General features: G+C 41.3%; 1 protein-coding gene across 1 annotated transcript in view; it reads left to right on the plus strand.

Moving 5' to 3' along the window:
* Positions 1 to 19,854, plus strand: part of TENM2 (teneurin transmembrane protein 2) — a 479,009-nt gene that overhangs the window by 81,005 nt on the left and 378,150 nt on the right. The gene's annotated exons all lie outside the window — the stretch shown is intronic.

Consider the following 19,854-nt stretch of genomic DNA (forward strand, 5'->3'; position numbering starts at 1 on the left):
TGGGCTATGAAGAGAAAGCAAGAAACCCAGATCTTCAACCAGTCATCAAGGGCTGACTTCAGGTATCACTACCCCTCCACCCCCCACCTCCCCCCCACCTCCCCACCCCCGCCCAGTTAGCTTGCAGGGAATTAATAGTAGGTCTGTAATGCTGGATTCGGAGATTGGTGTGACATAGATGAGGTTTGGCATTAAAAATGCTAAGTAATTACAACTCTGAATTTTCTCGTGTTCATTCACAAATGTGTGTGATCTTTCCCACCTAGTACTATCACTGTTAAAGTGCATGAATCTCTAATTGTTATCCTAGTCCCAGGAGATAAATTTTTCCATGGAACCCAGCAGCAAAGAGCAAAACCTTGAAACCTACTTATGAAGACATGTGTCAGCCTTTGTGTGGAGATCTCCATTTCACAGCTTAGAAATTCTGTTGTTTGCAGTAAGTGGAAGCTTCACGAGGGTGGAGGTTGCTGATCAGTGGGAAGATCTACTGAAAGTGGAGGGCAGTGGTGGATAAAGTCTGTGAGAGACCCAAGTTTATCTTAGTTCTCTGACCCATGATTCCGAGACCTGGTATGAAGTTCTTTGTCTTAGATGAGACGATACTTGCTTAATGCTTGTGTGTATAGTCATTGATTTTAAAAAGGGTGGTGTACATATATATACACCCAGATTTGTCCTAGTCACTGATGATATCGAACAAAGAACTCATAATGCCAAATACTACAGAAATATTTGGTAAGGTGAGAAAACCTATCATCTGTTTCCCTTCTGGATGTTTTATCATCTACTTGTTTTAGGGTATAAAAAGTTCCTCCTGCAAGTCTTCTGATTTTGGTCTTGGATATAATACTAGAGCTCAAGGGTAGAATTTTGATTGCAAATAATAAAAATGTTCTAGGACTTGAGCTTTGTAGTGGACACTTCTGTTTTTTGTGGGAAGCAGCAGCAGCAGGGGGAAAAAAAAGTCTTCTAGTCAAGACTTGATTGGGTGTTTTTGTTGGGGACAAGAGGGGATTCCTGCAGCTCACATGCTTGGGAGGGAAGGTGGGTTGGAAAAGAAGGAAATAGAACTGCCGTGTTTCTTCCTTGTCTCTTCATTTCTTTCCTACAAGAACTAATAGAGATCAAAGTGTTACTATCTCTTTTGGAAATGTCTCTGACTGTTAGGGTGAAATTCGTTGATACTTTCTTAATTGAATTTATGATCTTTTTTTTAAATGGAGAGGATGGTAATGTTAGCTGTTTATTGCCTAATATTAATTGTGTGACACACAGAATTTTGCCCACTCCATAATTCCCACCCCCCCATTACTGTATCTTTGATACCCTTAATGGAGAGCCAGCAGCTAGGGATGTTTGAAATAATATTTAAATTGCTTGAGAAAAACTTCTAATTAAGCTATTGGGAAATAGATAGATAGATAGATCTATCAATCTGTGTTAAAAATGTGGGTAGTCGATGTGCTTTTCAACTTTTGTAGGGTTTAGCAAGTTTAAACCATTCAAGTCAAAGGCAGAACTAATAAGAGCATAGTTGAACTTAATATATTATGTCAAGATTTACAGTAACAAATTATTGTTTTTCAGCTATGGAGATATCATTAAGCATATGCCAAGCAATCAGCACATGACTGTAATAGGTTCATGAACGAAAGGCTTTTTCTAATCGTATTCAGTGGTGTTTTTCCCAAGACAGCAACAGCTTTTATAAAATGATGGTTATATCTCCTCATTATAGAATCTAATCTCCCCAAAAGACATTCAGCAGCTGCAAAACGCTAGCATCTTTTAGTTGTAAATTGTTTTTTTATTATTTATCCCTATTTAACTAAAGAAGAAATGGCCATCAGATGATTTAACAAGACGAGAATTTAGCGGTTTTAACATTTGACAGCACCCAATTGTTAGCCCATGCATTGATCTCTTTACATCTGGGCTTAATGGTAATTGGTGTTTCTTTGCTTTCATGCCTCTACTGTATAAGCTGAGTATGAGTCTGATTAGAAAGCAAATGTGCACGATCGGCTCTTTTACATTTCTCCTTAGCATGGAATTCCAAGTCTCGGGTCCTCCTCGTAGCATTTTAGAACCTGCAGGATCAGATGAAAAGGAGCCCATGTGCCCAGCCTGTAAGTCCTGTTTTCCTAGCAGGTGTCATGATGAACTGGATTTGTTACCCACAAAGTGATAGAGGAGAGTGGGCAGGATAGAAACCTCCGTTTGAGTGATGGACATTATGATTTACTGGTGCACTTCCTGGGGCAAATGATGCCCCACAGCGGGAGCCCTTGGGGAAGCCATCATGCTCTGTTTGAGGCTGTTCCGAGGAATTTAAAAATAAAATGGCATTAATGAGTTTTCGCATCACTCCATTGGTAGAACTCTCAGGGGACAGCCGACCAATTTAAATAAATAAGGTTCCATAAGCCTATGGGAGATTACAGGGCTAAGACATTCATTTTAATCGAGGCTCCATTTGAGAAGAGGAAATTTCACTCATAACATAGTTTTAAGTTGAGGGTTCCAACGTGATTTTGCAGTGATATTTCCTTTGTTAGTGTTGTAAGGAAAACATATGCCTGCCTTTACAGGATTTGGCATATTTTCCTGGAAAGGTCTGAAGGGGTTTCTCCACCATTAATACTGCACTCCAATCTAGAATGGTGGGTCACTCAAAACCAATTAAACAACTGTTTCATTCCGTAGACTGTCACAATTTGCTTCCCACTTACTCTGTGCAGATTGCAATTGTATATTTGTGGCCAATTTCTATCCAAGCTTTAGTTTTTCAACTTTGTAGATAGAAATTCATCTTCTAGTTCTGTAATAAAATGATTCAACTGTAGTAAAATTCAAATAAGACCAAAAAAAAAAAAAAAAAAAAGACAACCTTCCAGAGCTTTTCACAAATAGCCGCTTCCCTATCATGATAAGTGGGAACTTTGGACTGTGGTGAATCTACATTTCTACTTAATAATTGTACCCTTAATGCTGTTTACCATTTCATTTGTATTATTTATATGTCAACCAAAGGGTATGAACACTAAAAAATAATTTCACATCACCTATCTTCCATTTCTTTTTATTTTAAAAGCCCCGAAGTTATAGTTCTCCTATAAATAATAATAAAAAGGCGCTCTATGAATATTTCAGCAGAGATCCCCATCTACTCACACACACGCACAAATACATATTCTCTAATATATACACGCACCCCTCCCTACAAATTAACTGTGCCTGAGGCTTGCAAGAAAATCAGGTCAAGCTAAAGGAGAAATCGGAGAACAGGACCAAAATTAATTTACTATTCTGTACCACATGTGAATATGAGTTTGCAGGGGAAAATGGCTTATTTTCTGGACCATTCCTATCCCTGAATACATTGAGAAATTTTAACTCTGAGTATGTCTCACATTGTCTTACCCAAACAACGATAAAAGTTCAACTCTCTCCGCTTTGATTTTATTAGGTTTCCTTAAGTCAGATAAAAGATGGGTGTCAGCTTTATCAGTTCTTTCTGTTCCAGATTATCTAGAAGCCCTTTTTTACCTTCTTCTTCCTGGGGGATATTTTTTGGTACAGTTGTGAATGAAATCATGATTTGCCTATCTCTCTAGGAAGGGTCTTTTAGGCAACAGTTAGCATCACTCGCCAACATTTATCATAGTTTTTTATCCAGTTTTCTCTTTCATCTCATACCATGTGCTAAAACAAGTGCATAGCCTAAATGCGGTAGAACTCATGCCTATGTCACCATGTTTATTCAGGGCCTAAACTGAGTTATTATTGACTTCTCTCTTGCTGTCACACCCTCCTTAGTCCATCAGGAACACATGATAGCTCGGCCTTCAAAATGTATCCAGGTTCTGATCTTTTTCACCTTCGTTGCTACCACTCCCTCTCCAGTCCCAGCCCCAATAATCTTAGACGTGGATTATTGCAGTCACCTTCTAATGGGTCTCCCTTACCTTCCTTGGGCTCTAACAATACAGCCCAAGGAAGCAGCTCAAGTGATTGCATTATACCAAACATCAGACATGTCACTCCTTCCCAAAAACCCTGTAGCAGCCTTCCATCTCACTCAGAGTGGAAGCCAAAGTCCTCACAGTGACCCCTAAGATCTCCCTTTCCCCCATCTCTCATCGCAGTGCAGGCTCTCTGACTGGCTTGTATTCCTGAAATTCCTAAAATGCATCAGACATGCTGTTAGCCCACAGCCTGTGTTCATGCTATTCCTTGTGTCTACAATGTGCTTCCCCGCAGATACCAGCATAGCTCCCTCTCTTGCTTCCTTCGGGTCCCTGTTCAAATTTTGCCTTGCTAGGAAGGTCTCTCCTGATGACATGGCATTGAGTAGCATGCACCTCTCGAACCCCACCCTACCAGTCCCTATTCTCCTCACCTTTTTCTCTTTTCCCCTATGGCCCATGTATGCTTGCATACTTACATATATATGTTTGGATATGTGTCTTTAAATACATTTATTAGTTGTTAGTTTTTGCCATTTTTTTAAATTGGTTTTCCTCTCCTCCCCACCAGAATATAAGCCCCATGAAGGCAAAGATTCTGATTTTTCACTTCATAGTCCCAGCCCTAGAACAGTCCCCTGTATTAGACACTCAAAGATTATGTGTTCAGTAAATGGAAGAAGGGAGGGAGGAAGAGAGGGGAGAAGGCAGGGTTTAAGAATCTCTTTTTATGATGGTTAAGGTACGAACTCGCATGAGATTTCCCCACTAGTCCTTTTAGCTTCCACATAATCACCTATTTCAACTTCTCTTATTCTGGACTGAAACTATTTTAGTTTAAGTGTACATATGCCAACTCTGTGCTTAAACAAATGTGACTCGTTTACTGGATCATAGAGAAAACTAGATGGGAAGAAGAAGCCCGCCATTTTACTTTTTGCCTGGACCTTGAGCAGTCACTCCATCCTACACCCACTCTGCCAAATGAGCAGAGCAAATACACCCTTACCTCCCAGGTGAACATTAATTACTGTTTGGACCATGCTTTGAGATCCACAGATGAAAGCAGCCATAAAAGTAAAAAGTATTATTACATTGCAAATGGTTATAGGCTTTCATTTAGTCCTGGAAACTGATCAAGCAGGAATGTTGAAACATGAGACTAAGGTTGGCCAAATATTACACTTGTTATAATTAATTTGAGCTTAAGCTTCAACACAGTGACATGTTTCCTTTAAATAAAGTTAACTCCTCTAAGGAGGCATGAATCTATATGGATCTCACTTTTCAGCTGGGAGCTAAAATTTTTCAGATATGCAGAAGGCAAGAAGACAAATGTGTTTCCAACTTCTGTTAGGGCAGGGAGATTCTCTGAGTAGACTGCTTACTTTTGAGATAGCTTTGAAATGATCCTGTGTCTCCTTTACTCCTAGGGACAGTGACAAGAATGCTCAGAGATTTATAGGGATTTAGAGCTGGAGCTGAATTTAAAGGGCCTATAATCATTCCTCTCACTGAATGCCAAAACAGTCTCTCTGGTTTTGCTGATGGGTGCTACTCAGGAAGAACTTGCATAATCTCTGTGACAGGAATCTTATTACCGACAAGGATACATTCTGATGTTATTCGGCAACTGTTGTTAGAAAGCCCTTTGCACTCTTAGCCATTTTTGTCATTGGATATTTATGAAACACTTTCTATGAGCAAGTACTTGGTTAGGTGCTCTGGGAGATGGAAAAATTAGGAACAACACTAATAGTTCAGATTTAGTAGTCACCTAGAGCAGTGTCCTAGCCTGTAAGACAGTCTGGTAATGTAGTAGTTATCCAATAAACCTGCACTGAATGAGTGAGAGTGGATGACACTCTAGGAAGAATGATAAACCACAAGCCTAAGGAACCACAATACTAGGTGAAATTTATTACACATTTTGTATAGACATAGATGAATGCAGTAGATACTGACCTGAATCTGCCTCCGTTAACTTTTATCATTCCTGGAACTGACATTTGAGCCAATTCATAAAAGTCCATTTTTTCTACTATGGGCCATTGCTCAATTATTTGAGGATTATTAAAACTTTCCTTAACTCTTCTCAAGGCTCAAGACCTTCAGGCCTATAACCTATTAGATGATATCTAGTGCAAACATCAGTCTGAATTTCTGCCCTTGAGTAAATCCAGTTTCTCAACATGGTTCTCTAAGGTAGTGTAAACCTGGGCTGGAATAGATCAGCTAATCCAGATGTGATCACCAGAGCATAGACTATAGCGGAACTCACTTTCTTATGCTTCTCTTACTATCTCATCTTGCACAAACTGGTCATGGGGCAGTTCTTTCCTGGGACACATGTTTACATACTGAGAAAACTCAGTGTTCTAAAGAATATACTTTGGAAAAGAGGAGTGTAACATTATATGCTGGGCTTTATTTGGGGGTGGAACTGTTTTACGCATCTTGCATTGGATGTGTAGGATTATAGCCCATAAATATGGTTGGCTGGGAAATCAGATTTTCTCTATCCAAACTTGAACTTTGGGTCTTCTATCTGTCCTTCAACTTGAGTATTACTAAGGGGAGTGTGGTTCAGTGGACAAAGCCTTTGACTCAGATTACTAATTCACCGTGTAGTATAGGAAAAGGCACTTTCTCTCCCCGAGCCATAATTTTGTCATCAGTAGAGTGAAATGCTTGGTCCAGATATTATCTGAGATTCTTTAGATAGCTAGCATTCAATGATCTTTAGCCAAAGCTTTCTTTGACTTTAGTCCAGAGTATTCTATGAATTTTATTAATCTCAGAAAAAAAGAGCAGCAAGAGGTAGCAAAATAGCAAGAGGGATGAGAAGCAAGTTAACCCTATTCCCAGCTTCTAAGACTTACTGACATTGCAGAATTATACATTATGTAAAACAAACGGAAACTATTAGCCACAATTGTCTTTTTTTTTTCATCTGTGCAATGTGGCAAGTTTTCATAAGGAGAGAAAAAGCTTGAAAATTCTTGCATATGTCAACTTTAATCACATCACTTCCACCATGCTGGGGTTTACTGGTTGCCCACGCAGACTTGTTTGTTCATGTCCCAAATTGCACATCATTGCATCATCTAACATGCAAACTCTTCACTTACCTTGGGTCTTTGAGCATTTCAGCTCTGGTTGGCAGTGATTTCTTTCTTAGCAACTACGATTATTCGAAAATAGTGTCAAAACAAATCATTTCCTTCTTTTACCCCCTGACAATCACTCAGTGGCTATGCCCATTCCAGAGTCCCTGCCCTTGCCTCTCTTTATTTACTCTCTTGTTTTTTCTCTTCTCCATGGATTCCCTCACCTAATTTAAATTTCCCCCAAGAATTTGGGCATCCATTTCTCCAGGTTTGGAAGGAAAGAAACCAGTTCCTAGTATGTGGTGATGTTTCAGAACCATGGAGAGCAGTTCTGGATAGAGACTCAGGATAATCCACTATCTTCAGGTTTCCACTTCTCATCTAGAATCCCACAAGTGACTGAGAAGACAAAACTCTACAAAGAAGCTTCGGAGTAAGAACTGTTCTCCCCAGAGCTTAGGAGCCAAACACTACACCAACACATACAAAGAACAGATTGCATCTGGGCCCTGCTGCTGTCCTAATGTCAGCCCGCTTGGCATTTACCTTCCTTCACCAGACTGACCTCTGAAGATGGGGGCAGACTCTGGGGGTATTGTTCTAACAGTACGAACGCTACAGCCATTGTGTTGGCATGGGAGAGCTGCCGGTTCCTTTCCAGCCCAACACTATAATTTTATCAACTCTGGCTCAGAGAAACCTATATTTATAATGCTAATTAGGAGGGCACACATTTAATTTGAGTGGAAGACTGTATCTCGCTGAGCCTGATAGCACAGGGCTCAAGCGACAGCAGTCAGAGGCAAAGCAGGCCTTTCTCCCTTCTCCAAGTATTTGAAACAGGGCTTACTCTTGCCAAACAATTTCTCTGTTGGATTAAAAAGAGAGAGGGAGGGAGAGTGCTGAATATGCTGGAGCTCAGAAAACTTTGCGTTTATCTCCCGCCTGCATAATATATTTCTCTGTGCACTGAGAAAACATGCCTCTTATGTTATCTAATTGTTTCCTGACACATTTAGCAACATTTCACACTCTTTAAAGTGACATTAACATTGCTGACAGTGGAGGTGCTTTCATTAGATGGGCTTTGAATTGTAGCCAGGATGCACTGCAGGTCTTCAAACAGGCTTGTAAAAGGCGAGAAAGGCATTATTTATAAAAATAGAGACTTGCCAACAGGGCCCTGTGGGTGCGTATTAATTTTGCTGACTCTGGTCAATTTAAGAATGGATGCGTGTACGCATGTGTACACGTGCGAACACACAAAACAGCTTCTCATGAGCTGAACTAATACACCCTTGTCATCTGACTGGGCTGCCTGGGCTTTGAGGAAATTCTCGGAAACCTCTCTTCTTCCATATCTTTTCAGCCCCAGCACAGTACTGTGCTATTTCAGACCCAAATCTGTCGCTCTGCACCCAATCCTGAGGCTGAGTAGCTGAGAGGCTGGTGTACTTGGTGGGCAAGATGATCATGCTCCCAGTGGTGGGGTTAATTCTCCTTTTTCTCTCCCTAATGCTTCCAAGAGGAAGCATCTTGCTCCCTCTAAGTCCCCCCCCCACTTTTTTTCATGTCTCCAGCTGTCTGTATTAATGTATAGTTTTCTCTGAAGGCTGTACTAAGTGAGCCTTCAGAGATCAGTCCCATGCAAATACTGCCTTTGCAGGGACTGAAGAGATAAATTTGAAGATTTATTCTGACCTTCATGAAGAAAGGAAGCCAGGCTTGGAGAAGTTGAGGAAAGTGTGAGTCAGGATGTGAATTCCTGCTAGGATACTACCTCACCTGTGGTCTTGATCCAATTATTGATCTCCATACTTGCTATGCAGGCAGAAAGATATTTTGAAATTGTGGACTTTTTAGAGCTGAAGGAGAGCTCCCTACTGATTGTTGTGTTACCCCACATTGCTACTTCTAATCTGCCTTGCCAGCTTATCCTAGCTAGAATCACCCACCCTTCTGTTTTGACATCTCTAATGTTGCAATAACTATGTGTGTCTAATCACAAAGATCTGAATTAGTATCTTGGCTTTGTCTGTTACTTGCTGTGTGACCTTGGTCAAACCCCTTGATTTCTATGAGCCTCAGTTTCCTCATCTGTAAAATGGGGATAATAATAGTACTTTCCAGTATTATTGGAAGGATTACATAAATGGCAAATCAAGAAATGTGCTAAGCATACCACCTAGAACATTGTGAATGCTCAAAAAATTTTAGTGAACACTAGTCTCTTCCACTGGAACACAGACTCAGTGTGGGTTTGATGTGGCTGACATATTACTAGGACAACAATAAAAGTATGTCCTGGGTACCAGTGGGTGGGGCGATCAGGAAAGACCCAAAAGCCTGACCACCTTTAAGGAGATGTTCAGAAGAAGTTGAGATTGTCAGGGAGAAGAGAATACCTTCATGCATAGGAAAGGATATGAAACTACATCATCACATTTCTTAAAATTACTAGGTGCTGTTATGTGTTAGTGCAGTAACATTGTATATGCTAACCGAGGCCTGGTGAGGGTAAGCAGTTTGCTCTAAGTCACACATATAGCTAGCATCTAGTAGCCACAATAAGGAGCCCTGGATTCTTAACTCTAGTGCTCTAATATATGGCTAGTAGGGATTTTTGTTGTTGTTCAATACAAGGCAATGACTTTCAAATGACTGTTCAGAGAAGGAATAAACTAATGTGTATGACATTCATGGCCTAAAAAGCTAGACCGAGTGCCAGTCTAGTTTACATTGTCCATCCTGGTTTCAAAACACTTTTATATCTTTGATGGGGAGCTTTTCAGTCTTCCTGTTGGGTTTTCGTGGTTAGACTCCCCCTATATCTCTTCTGTAGCATCTTATCAAGGACCAATCAATGAGAAATGGGTAGGGTCCTATGAGGGTAGGCAACAGAGAGATGAAATGGTCCAAGTATCCCCTGCATAGAGCCCATGTTTTATCTTCATGGTCTCTTAGGCACATAGCAAAACACAGACTTGCATTTGAAAACTGTTTGCTCTGTGCAGACAAAGCCTCTGAAAAGGAAATCTTCCAATAATGGGGGGGAAAAACCAATTACTGTTTGCAGAACACATCACCATTTGCAATGTACGTTCATATATGTTCTTACTTAATTCTCAAAATGTCCTGGAGGGGAACTAGGACCTCATACCCTTCTAATAGATGGAAATAATACTTACCCTTTACTTCAGAATATTTATATAATGTATCATTTAATGTTTATAATAATCTGTGATTCTATTTATACACATTCTGCTTATGAAACATTCGAGCACGGAAGAGTTAAGTGACTTGCCTAAAGTTCCCCAGCAGATTTGTGGCAGAGGCAAGACTTGAACTTAAGCTGGGTTCCTGTGCCAACCATATTGTCATCAGTGACTGGTACTTCATCATTACAAAAGTTCAAGTCCATTGTCATTTTGTGTGCTTGTGATACAAGCTTTAGAACCAGAATGCCTGGACTTAAATTCTTCCTCCCAGCCAACCTATCTCCTCTTAATTCAGTCTTACCTTCTTTCAAGTGAGGTTAATATTACCTACCTCAAAGAGTTGTTAGAAGATTAAATAGAATAATACATGTAAAGGACTTAGAAGTAATGCCTAGCGCATGAGAACATAGTAAATCTTAGTGAGTGGATATTGTTATTTCCATATACCATGAACCCGACAAATGAACATAAAAGTAAGCTAGATTCCATGTGTCATGGGGGAGGTTTTCCAAGGCCCTTTGAAAATTAAATCTTAGCATGAACATACAGTTTCTTCAAATCTTTCTGTAACAACTTCCCCACCCTTATCTAAGCTCTTTCGAGAGTATAGTATAGATTCCAGGTAGGCAAAGGAATCATCCAGCATAACTTTTGCATATTACTCAGCTCAGACAGACAACTCCATAAGGGACTGTAGCGTCCACACAGTTCAGCATTCTGACCTTGTGTTCTTAGGTGATGTTGGGTCGCATCTCCCCATCAGTTCCCTAGGTGGGAAGCTTTATGGTTAGAGTGGGGTCAAATCTTACACAGGGATTAGGTTCTAGGCTCAATAGCTGAGCCAAAAAGTACAGGCACACCACCACTCTGGAAAATTATCTAGAGAGGTGTACCTTTGAGACTGACATATTGTTTCTGAATAAATCTAACAGTAAGTTTTTCCTCCATGTATGTCACAGACTGTTAAGTCTTCATTTGAGCATCAGCTGAAGTCATAACCTAATACTCTAGCCACTTGATTAAAAAAGGAAAACATACATTTAAAATCAGAATCCCTTCTTTTCAACAAAATACTTACACATTGAGAGACACCTAATACCGAAGAACAGCAGACAAAACCTCCCATAATGAAACCAACGCCATGTGCATTTGATATATTTTTAACAAGTATTTGTGGAGTGAACTGTTGTAATCAATCCATCATACTGCTATTTTATTGCATTCAAGCTCTGGTCTGGGTGCTAGGATACAAAGGTATATAATCCACATTTTCTCCCTGGTCACTCACAGTCCCATGAGTGAGCCAGACGTTTCGACAAATAGGCTAACATATTACAAGTACAGTGTACACTTCAGCAACATGGATTTGAACTGACCAGGTCCAATTATGCACAGATTGTTTTCAAAAAATACAGTTCAGTACTGTAAATGTGTTTTCTCTTTTGATTTTCTTAACATTTTTTTCTGTAGCTTACTTTATTGTAAAGATATAGTATATAATACATATAACATACAAGATAGGTGTAATTGACTGCTTATATGATTAGTAAGGCTTCTGTTCCACAGTAGGCTATTATTAATTAAGTTAAAAATCATTAAGTCAAAAGTTATTTGTGAATTTCTGAGGTGCCTGGGTGGCTCAATCGGTTAAGCTTCTAACTTTTGATTTCAGCTCAGGCCGTGATCTCAGGGTCATGAGATTGAGCCCCACATCAGTCTCCATACCCAGCATGGAGCCTGCTCAAGATTCTCTCTCTCCCTCTCCCTCTCTCCAGACACCCCCCCCCAAAATATGTGGATTTTTGACATGTGCAGTGTCAGCTCCTCAAGAGTCAACTGTACAATGATAAAAGTTTGTCCTGGGTACCTCTGGGTAGGGTGATCGGGAAAGACTTACAAAAAGGTTATTTTTGAGCTGAGTCTTTAAGGAGGTGTTCAGGAGGAAGGTGATGCCTATGAGAAGGGAATACCTACCATGCACAGGGAAGGATGTGAGGAGGGCAAGATAGATATTCAGTAGTATAGTAGCTTTGATGTGGTTGGAGTATAGGGATGGGGAGGTCTGGCAAGAGATGATTGCCATACAAGAATTGGAACCTTATTATGTAGGCAGTGGGTTGTCTTGTGAAACTTGAGAGAAGAAGCATGATGTGAGCAAATTTGCACATTCAAAAATATGTTGGCTCTTAGAGGGGAGACACATGGGAGTAGAGGATAAGAATAACGGGGAAGCTAGAGCCATAATCTAGACTGTACTGCCCAATGCGGTGGCTGCTAGCCATATATGGCTGTGGCTATCTAAACCTAAATTCGTTGGAAATTCAGTTCTACATTCCAGGCTCAATAGCTAAATGTATTAAACATGCTAGACATAGATCATGTCACCCATCACAGAAAGTTCTCTTGGACAGCACTGATCTAGACACGCACATGTCCCCAGAATAACAGTGGCATGTCATCTTAAAGGACTTGGGTGATGTAATTCAGGTGTATATATCAAGCAACTGGGAATTTCTGGTCAGAAGGTATTTGAGGGTTCGTTACCTTTTGGTGGACAGTTATGTCACTGCAGGTAGAGTGGACTTGTGTCCTCAAAAGGGGATGCTACACAGATTCACTGCATTTCACCTCATGAATATGAAAGGGCTGGCCTTAGAAAATCATAGAAATCATATTAGTTCAAAAAATAAACTCTACCCTCCATCTCTAGCCTGATCTATATTTGACACCTTCCAAAGTGCAATGCTTTCAGGAAGATGTGACATGTAAACATACAAGTTGCTAGATGTACTGACCACACCACATGCATAGGGTCCCACACTGTGAGGGCAGTCCATGCTAGCACTCCTGAGAGAGGCCTTCTCCCTGCGGTGAGGCCAGCAGCTTCCACTCTTCCAATAAATCATATATAAGAGCTGTGGGCCATCAGGATGGCTTTGTCAGGGCCATCTGAAAACACTCTGTTTCCAGGAAATGCTTAGCTAGGCTTTACTGAGTTCAGTGAAGTGTGAGTGAAGAGGGCAATTAGGTCTTCTGTAAAAATAAAAACTTCAAACCAGGTGATATGGAACGAGTTAGGTTGCTACCGCCTCATTGACAAGACACGATGGGTCCTCATGAAAATTCCTCAGGTGAGGTTCAGTAAGCCACAACTGAGTCGGAACACTCTCCCCTGGCTCTCTTGCCTCTGTGAAGACAGCCCGACCATCTCTCGACAAACAGGTCTCACCTAGCTCCACAGAAAGGCGTGTTGTAACTTCCCTCAGTGATGACTTAGACTCCGCCTGAGGAAATTTTCCTGCCCTCTAACAGAAATTTCCCAATGACAGTGGAAGCTTATTTGTTTGAACTTTTCTTGGGTGGGTGAAGGAGCTGACTGAATCAAATTTTTCACTTCTAGTATCTGTCCAATTCTTATCAACTGGAAAAAAGAGCTTAAAGATGGGCCATGTATCATAAAGTATGCTAATCTAAAGCCATCACTCCAGCAGACCCAGGGTTGCTCGACCTCAGCCTGCTGACATTTGGGCCTGGAAGTTCTCTGTTGTGGAAAACTATTCTCTGCATTGTAAGATGTCTAGCACTGTCCCTGGTCTCTACCCGCTATGGGCTATTAGCACCCTCTCCCCCCTCCCCAACAAACTGTGACAATCACAATGTTACTAGACATTGCTGAGTGTCCCCTGGGGAGCAAAATTGTCACCTGTTAAGAATGACTGATCCAACCTAACATCAGCACTAAATATAAGGAGGCTGCAGGGAATATGTACGATGTGATAACAGTACAAGATATGAATGTACATATGCATGTATTTTCATTTTAAGATACTATATTCATTGTGGTCTTTTTGCATTCTATGATTATAATTGAAACTACCGACTCTGTTATTTTTTAAAAATGTAAGATGTAGGGGTTCCTGGGTGGCTCAGTGGGTTAAAGCTTCTGCCTTTGGCTCAGGTCATGATCCCGGGGTCCTGGGATCAAGCCCTGCATCGGGCTCTCTGCTCCGTGGGAGCCTGCTTCCTCCTCTCTCTCTCTGCCTACTTGTGATCTCTGTCTGTCAAGTAAATAAATAAAAATCTTAAAAAAAAAAAAAAAAAAGTAAGATGTAGATAAGAAATTGAATCCTTCTCACCCTACCCCAAGATCAGTGTGGTGTATATAAGGCCCAGGGCCAGCTGGTAGGTGATCTGAGTTTCTCCCCAGCACTGAGGACAAACAGCTGCTGTAGGACATGCCTGATGGGTACCCAGTAGTCAGCTCCCTGCCTGTATCTCTCCTCTCCTCTCTAGCACCCACCATATTCTTTTAAATCTAGACACCTTCCACCGTAAGTGGTTTCTCTGGGACACCCCATGCTTGATTTCTCATGATTTAAAAGGAAGGGAATAAGCTTACAGAACATGAAATTCTTATAATACTGGAGACACAAAATCTGGAATCCATTTTCTGTTCTACTAAATAACCGTGTGGCACTGGTCAAGTCATTTTCTCACTTGGGCTTGATGATAAGTCTTAGGCAGAATGCATTTGGTTCTAAGTGACAAAAATCAACTCAAGCTGGCTTAAAGAACAAAACAACAACAAAATGAAGGTAGGATAGAGAATAAATTAGTTCATATATTGAAAAGCTTACTGGCTTATGTTTCAGGCCTGGCTGATTGCAGGTACCCTACTGATGCCATCAGGGATGTTTCCCCCTTCTTATCACATGTCCGCTTGCCTCCCTGTTGACTCACTTCTTAGGCAGCCTCTCCCCTTGAGTGTTTGGAAGGCTGCATAGTTCCAAACTCAGCATGTCCCAGAGCCTCAGAGCCTCCCTAACTACGGCCCAGCCAGGCACACACAGCAGGTGCTTGCGAATGAGACAGAAACGATAAGCTGCGAGTCCCACTAGCTCCATCCAGGCCCTTGCACCTACCATGTGCCAAACACAATTCCAAGGGACCTCATACGTATTCTCTCCAGCATTTACAACAACATGGGAAATCAGAGTTGTTATTCACAGATGGGCCCAGAAGAGTGAAGAAGGGCCTTCAGACTCATACAGCAAGCAGCAGAGCTCCATCAGCCGAGCTTCAAAGTCTGTGCCTCTCTGGTCCTCACGGGGGCTTTGGAGGACAGAAACAATTAGGCCAAGAGGTTAGGGGTGGGTTGCAGAGAGCAGAGAAATACCACACACAAGAGGGCAGAAACAAGCATTTGTAAAAGACAGGTGATCGCATCTGTTGGAGTGCAGGGTTTCAACTGGGGCAGGGCAAAAATTAAGAACGGGATGAATTGGGTGAAGGGGCAGATTTACAGGTGAATTTCCAGTGGGGGGCAACTCCAGGCTTAGGAACAGCCCATTGTAGTGTTGGCAGTTCACAGACCGGAGTGCCCGTCTTGGTCCTGACCCTCGGGTGTGTGATTCACATTCCTGAGTCTCTGGACAGTGTTGTGAGAGTTATGGAAGGGGCAGAAATAAAATCCCTGAGCCAGATACTTAGTACAAAATAGAAGCTGAACAGATGTACAGTGACTTCATCCATGTCCCTTCAGCTGGAGGCAGGGAATCCAGCTAAATTCTCAGGGTACCTTGTTCCTTTTGTGGCAGTAACCTTGGCTGCCACACCCCAGTGCTCCCCTGAAGCCCATCCTACCTTGAAGAATGTTCTGCCGCACAGCCCTTCACAAACCCATGTGCAGAACTCTTCAAAAATCTGATGCATTTCCTGAAGAAAGTTCTCAACTGAACTCAAAAGCAAGTCGGCCCATATTTCTAAAAAAATGCTTTGATTACAAACAAGAGGAAGGTAAGATCTCAGATATTGGCATTATTTCTATTTACACAGATAGATACCTTGTTTTTTTTCTAATTAACATATAATGTACTCTCTGTTTCAGGAGTGCAGGTCTGTGATTCATCAGTCTTACACAATTCACAGCACTCACTGTAGCACAGACCCTCCCCAATGGCCATCACCCAGCTACCTCATCCCTCCCCCCCCCACCATTTCAGGGCACCTTGTTTTTTTAACCCCATCAAAAATAGGGGCCTCACAAACCCCAAGCATCTGGGGAGAAAAATGACTAGTCAGATATCTGAATAAAGTATTGGGGAATATCATTAGGACAATTGTTTGAATTCACTAACCAATGGTTTTGCCTACGTTAATACTGTTGTTTTGCAATACTCAACTTTAACACAAACGCTTTTTTTAAAATTTTTTATTTTTGAGAGAGAGAAAGAGAGAGAGAAGGAGAGTGTAAGGTGGGGAGGTGCAGAAGGAGAGAGAGAATCTTAAGCAAGTTCTACAGCCAGCGTGAAACTTGACACGGGGCTCGAACCCACAGCCTCAAAATCACTCCCTGAGCTGAAATCAAGAGTTGGCCATTTAACCAATAGAACTACCCAAGCATCTCCACAAAAGCTGTTTTTATTAAATTCTTGAACTTACAAAGCCACAGAGGAATTCCAGTTTCTGGTTTGAGAATTGCTTTCTTTCCTCACAAATCACTTATTTGAGAGGAGTTTTCACTATGTCTATTTCTAGGAGGAACCTTGATTCTCCTAAGATGACCTCAGTGGTACATTCCAGAAAGAGACCCATGGGATTGGATTTTACATCTCAATCATTTTGTGCAATCATTCTTTTCTGGTGTGAAAATCATAGAATGAACCATTCAAGGCTTAGTTTTGGAGTCAGAATTCCTGAATTCAAATCCAGCCAGTTCTGCTGCTTGCTACCGGTGAAATGATAGGAAAGTTAGCCCAACCAACCTTCATTTCTTCATCTGTAAATGGGGATGGTAATAATACTTTGTTCAGAAAAAAAAAAGTTGTGGGTGCTAAAAGAGCAAAGTATACATAAAATTTTTGTTCAGTTTTGAACACAAAGCAAGATCTCATTTATAAGCAATAATAAGGTCATTGAAATTATTATTTTGGATTTGATAATTCCTGGTACAAGGTTGTTGGTGGGCAGGTTTGCTTTGTTTTGGTGTTTTGGTGGGTTTGGGGTTTTTTGTTGGTTTGTTTTTGGGGTTTGGTTTGCTTTTTACCATCTCCTGAACATATCTCTCTTCTCCACCAAAAATCCTGACACCCTGTCACTACCTAGATCAATTATGCATTGTCTACACAGAACATTTTAATATCTGCTTGCCATTAATCTTTTGAATGAAATAGGAACCAGTTGTTTTAAGTTTAAGTTTGGGCATTGATCTGCGAGCCTGCTCCCTATCATAAATTAGTGAATGTCTTACCAAGATTTGGGCAGAGCAGCAATTTCATAGCTAACTTTAATGCTTTGGGGATGAGAGGGAGATTATGGCCCATTCTTAGAGAACTAGAGTTGGATCCAGATCAGATAAAGGAGAAAAATAGGGCTGTAATTGAGACAATGGGAATTAGAGCAAAAGTGACTTCAACCACGGATGGTGTAGAAGGAAGTTTTTTGGTATGGCTGAAATTGTTGACGAATGAAGGCCAGGAGCAAGGCTGGCAAGTAAGATCTTGGCCTCTGCTGCCTTGCCCCCACTCCTGGTCTGTGATTTTTCTAACTGATCACAGCATTTTCCACTGAACCCAGAGCACCCCAGAATCCTTCTCTATATAGTTTTCCAAACAGCCACTACCCATCTATCAGAGTTAACTAGGGAACTGCTTTGTCCAGCTGTAAGTCTTTTAATCAGAAATATTTCATGAGCTGAAATATCCCCAAATCTTACTCATTTGGAAAAAGATAAATTGGTAAAATCTAAATTAGTCTCCATTTCCAAGGTTGTGGGGGAACCCAGTCACACAGATAATTAGTTAGACTTTGATTTACATGGGGATCTTGGAAAAGACCCGCACATACACACCCACACATACACAAGACCATATGAGTTTAATGAATGACATATTGCTGCCTTTGCATGTTTCCTCTTGCTTTTTTAACAGATTAATTAAAACTGGCTTTCCCTTTATTTGCTGGAGACTCTAAACACATTCTAAGTGGAACTTCAAAAATAGTTTGGGGGTCAGGGAGCCTCTGTAGTACATAAAGTAGGAAGCAGGTAAGTGCAGAGCCCCTGGTTACATGCCCATCCCACACCAGGTGTTTTAGTAAGAAATCATGGTCTATAAAGTGAGCCTGTATAAGTTCCAACTTTTTCCCCTGTACTCTGGAACCTGTTTGTGTCTGTACAGATGGTCTCTGTCAGTTGGAATAGTTGGGGGAAAAAATGTAGCATAAGTGAACCAAATTAGCAAATGACATAGCAAACAGAGAGCCGCATACAATTTGATTGGGGGCTAGATCTAGGGACTGAGAAAATTCCCAAGTAACAGTAAGGACCCTCGAGGAGCTGAAGGAGCTCCCAAAGCTTAGATTTCAAGAGACCAGGGGAATCACAGCCATCAGACAATCCTGCGACGTGTATTTCAGTACACTGAAGTAACCCCAGCGCTTTCCTTGTGGTACGCCTGCTCTTCCATTGTCTGTATTTGTATGAATTAAAAAGCAGTTCTGTCTACTCTATGAAATGAATTCGTGCTGAACAAAATTTCAAAAAGTTCATGTAAAGAGTGATTTCACAGCAACTATCATATCGGGCTCCTGGAAAATTGCACTTGAACTCCAGTTCCACCTCAGTCACTCAAAGGAATTTAAAAACTGGCTTCTGGCCATTCTTGGTCTTCGACATGCAGTTCCAGATAGGTCTCCATAATACAAACATTAAAGCCTATTGATTGTGAGTTAGAATCTGTTCCTACCAGAGCCTTGCTGCTAAGTGGACATCAACACAGATTTCCCAGGACCCTGGTCAGGACACCGCTACATTCCGGGGCCTTGAAGAAGGCACAGGGTAATGTTGCTGTGAAGGAGCCACTTTTGAACTTCATAACAAAATTACAAGAAAAGCTTTGAACTCTGCCAGATGACAGCTGCTATAAATAACCATTTATTCAAAGAAATGTTTCTTACTTGAAATCTTGAGAGTGCCTTGGGACTGGGAGATGAGAAACTGGAAACATGATGTGTAAATCAGCCCGCCCCCCCCTCCTTGTATGTCTTCCTCTTCCCCGGCCCCCACCATGCTGTTAGGGCAAACACCGCACGGACTGGTGAGAGGGTGGATTTTGGAACCCGCAAACCTGAGCGTGACTCCTGGCCCAGGTCACTTGCTAATGAGGCGATTTTACTGCTCCGTGCCTCGGTGTCCTCATTTACAAAATGGGGATTATAATAATTCTAACCTTGTAGAGATATTATACATAAAGTGACAGATAGTCATTGCCCAAATTCAAGAGCAGTTAAAATAGTAACCGTGATGACAGTTCATAGAGGGAGAGTTATGGGAGAAATATGGATTAAGTGTGAGCCCGGATTCCGATGAAGCTCTGACGTGTACAGGCTACTTTTGCTGGAGCGTTTGGCAAAAACATCGTGCCTTACAAGGCTCCCAAACTGTTAGATATAAGCTGAATGTTTCAAGCCAAATTCCATTTATCCATTGATCTATTTTAGGGATGATGCTTCAGTTGTGTTACTGGACAGGAGCCCCGAACACTTGAGCCGTAGGAG

Source organism: Mustela nigripes, chromosome 12 (assembly GCF_022355385.1).
Source record: "Mustela nigripes isolate SB6536 chromosome 12, MUSNIG.SB6536, whole genome shotgun sequence".
NCBI classification, from domain to species: Eukaryota; Metazoa; Chordata; class Mammalia; order Carnivora; family Mustelidae; genus Mustela; species Mustela nigripes.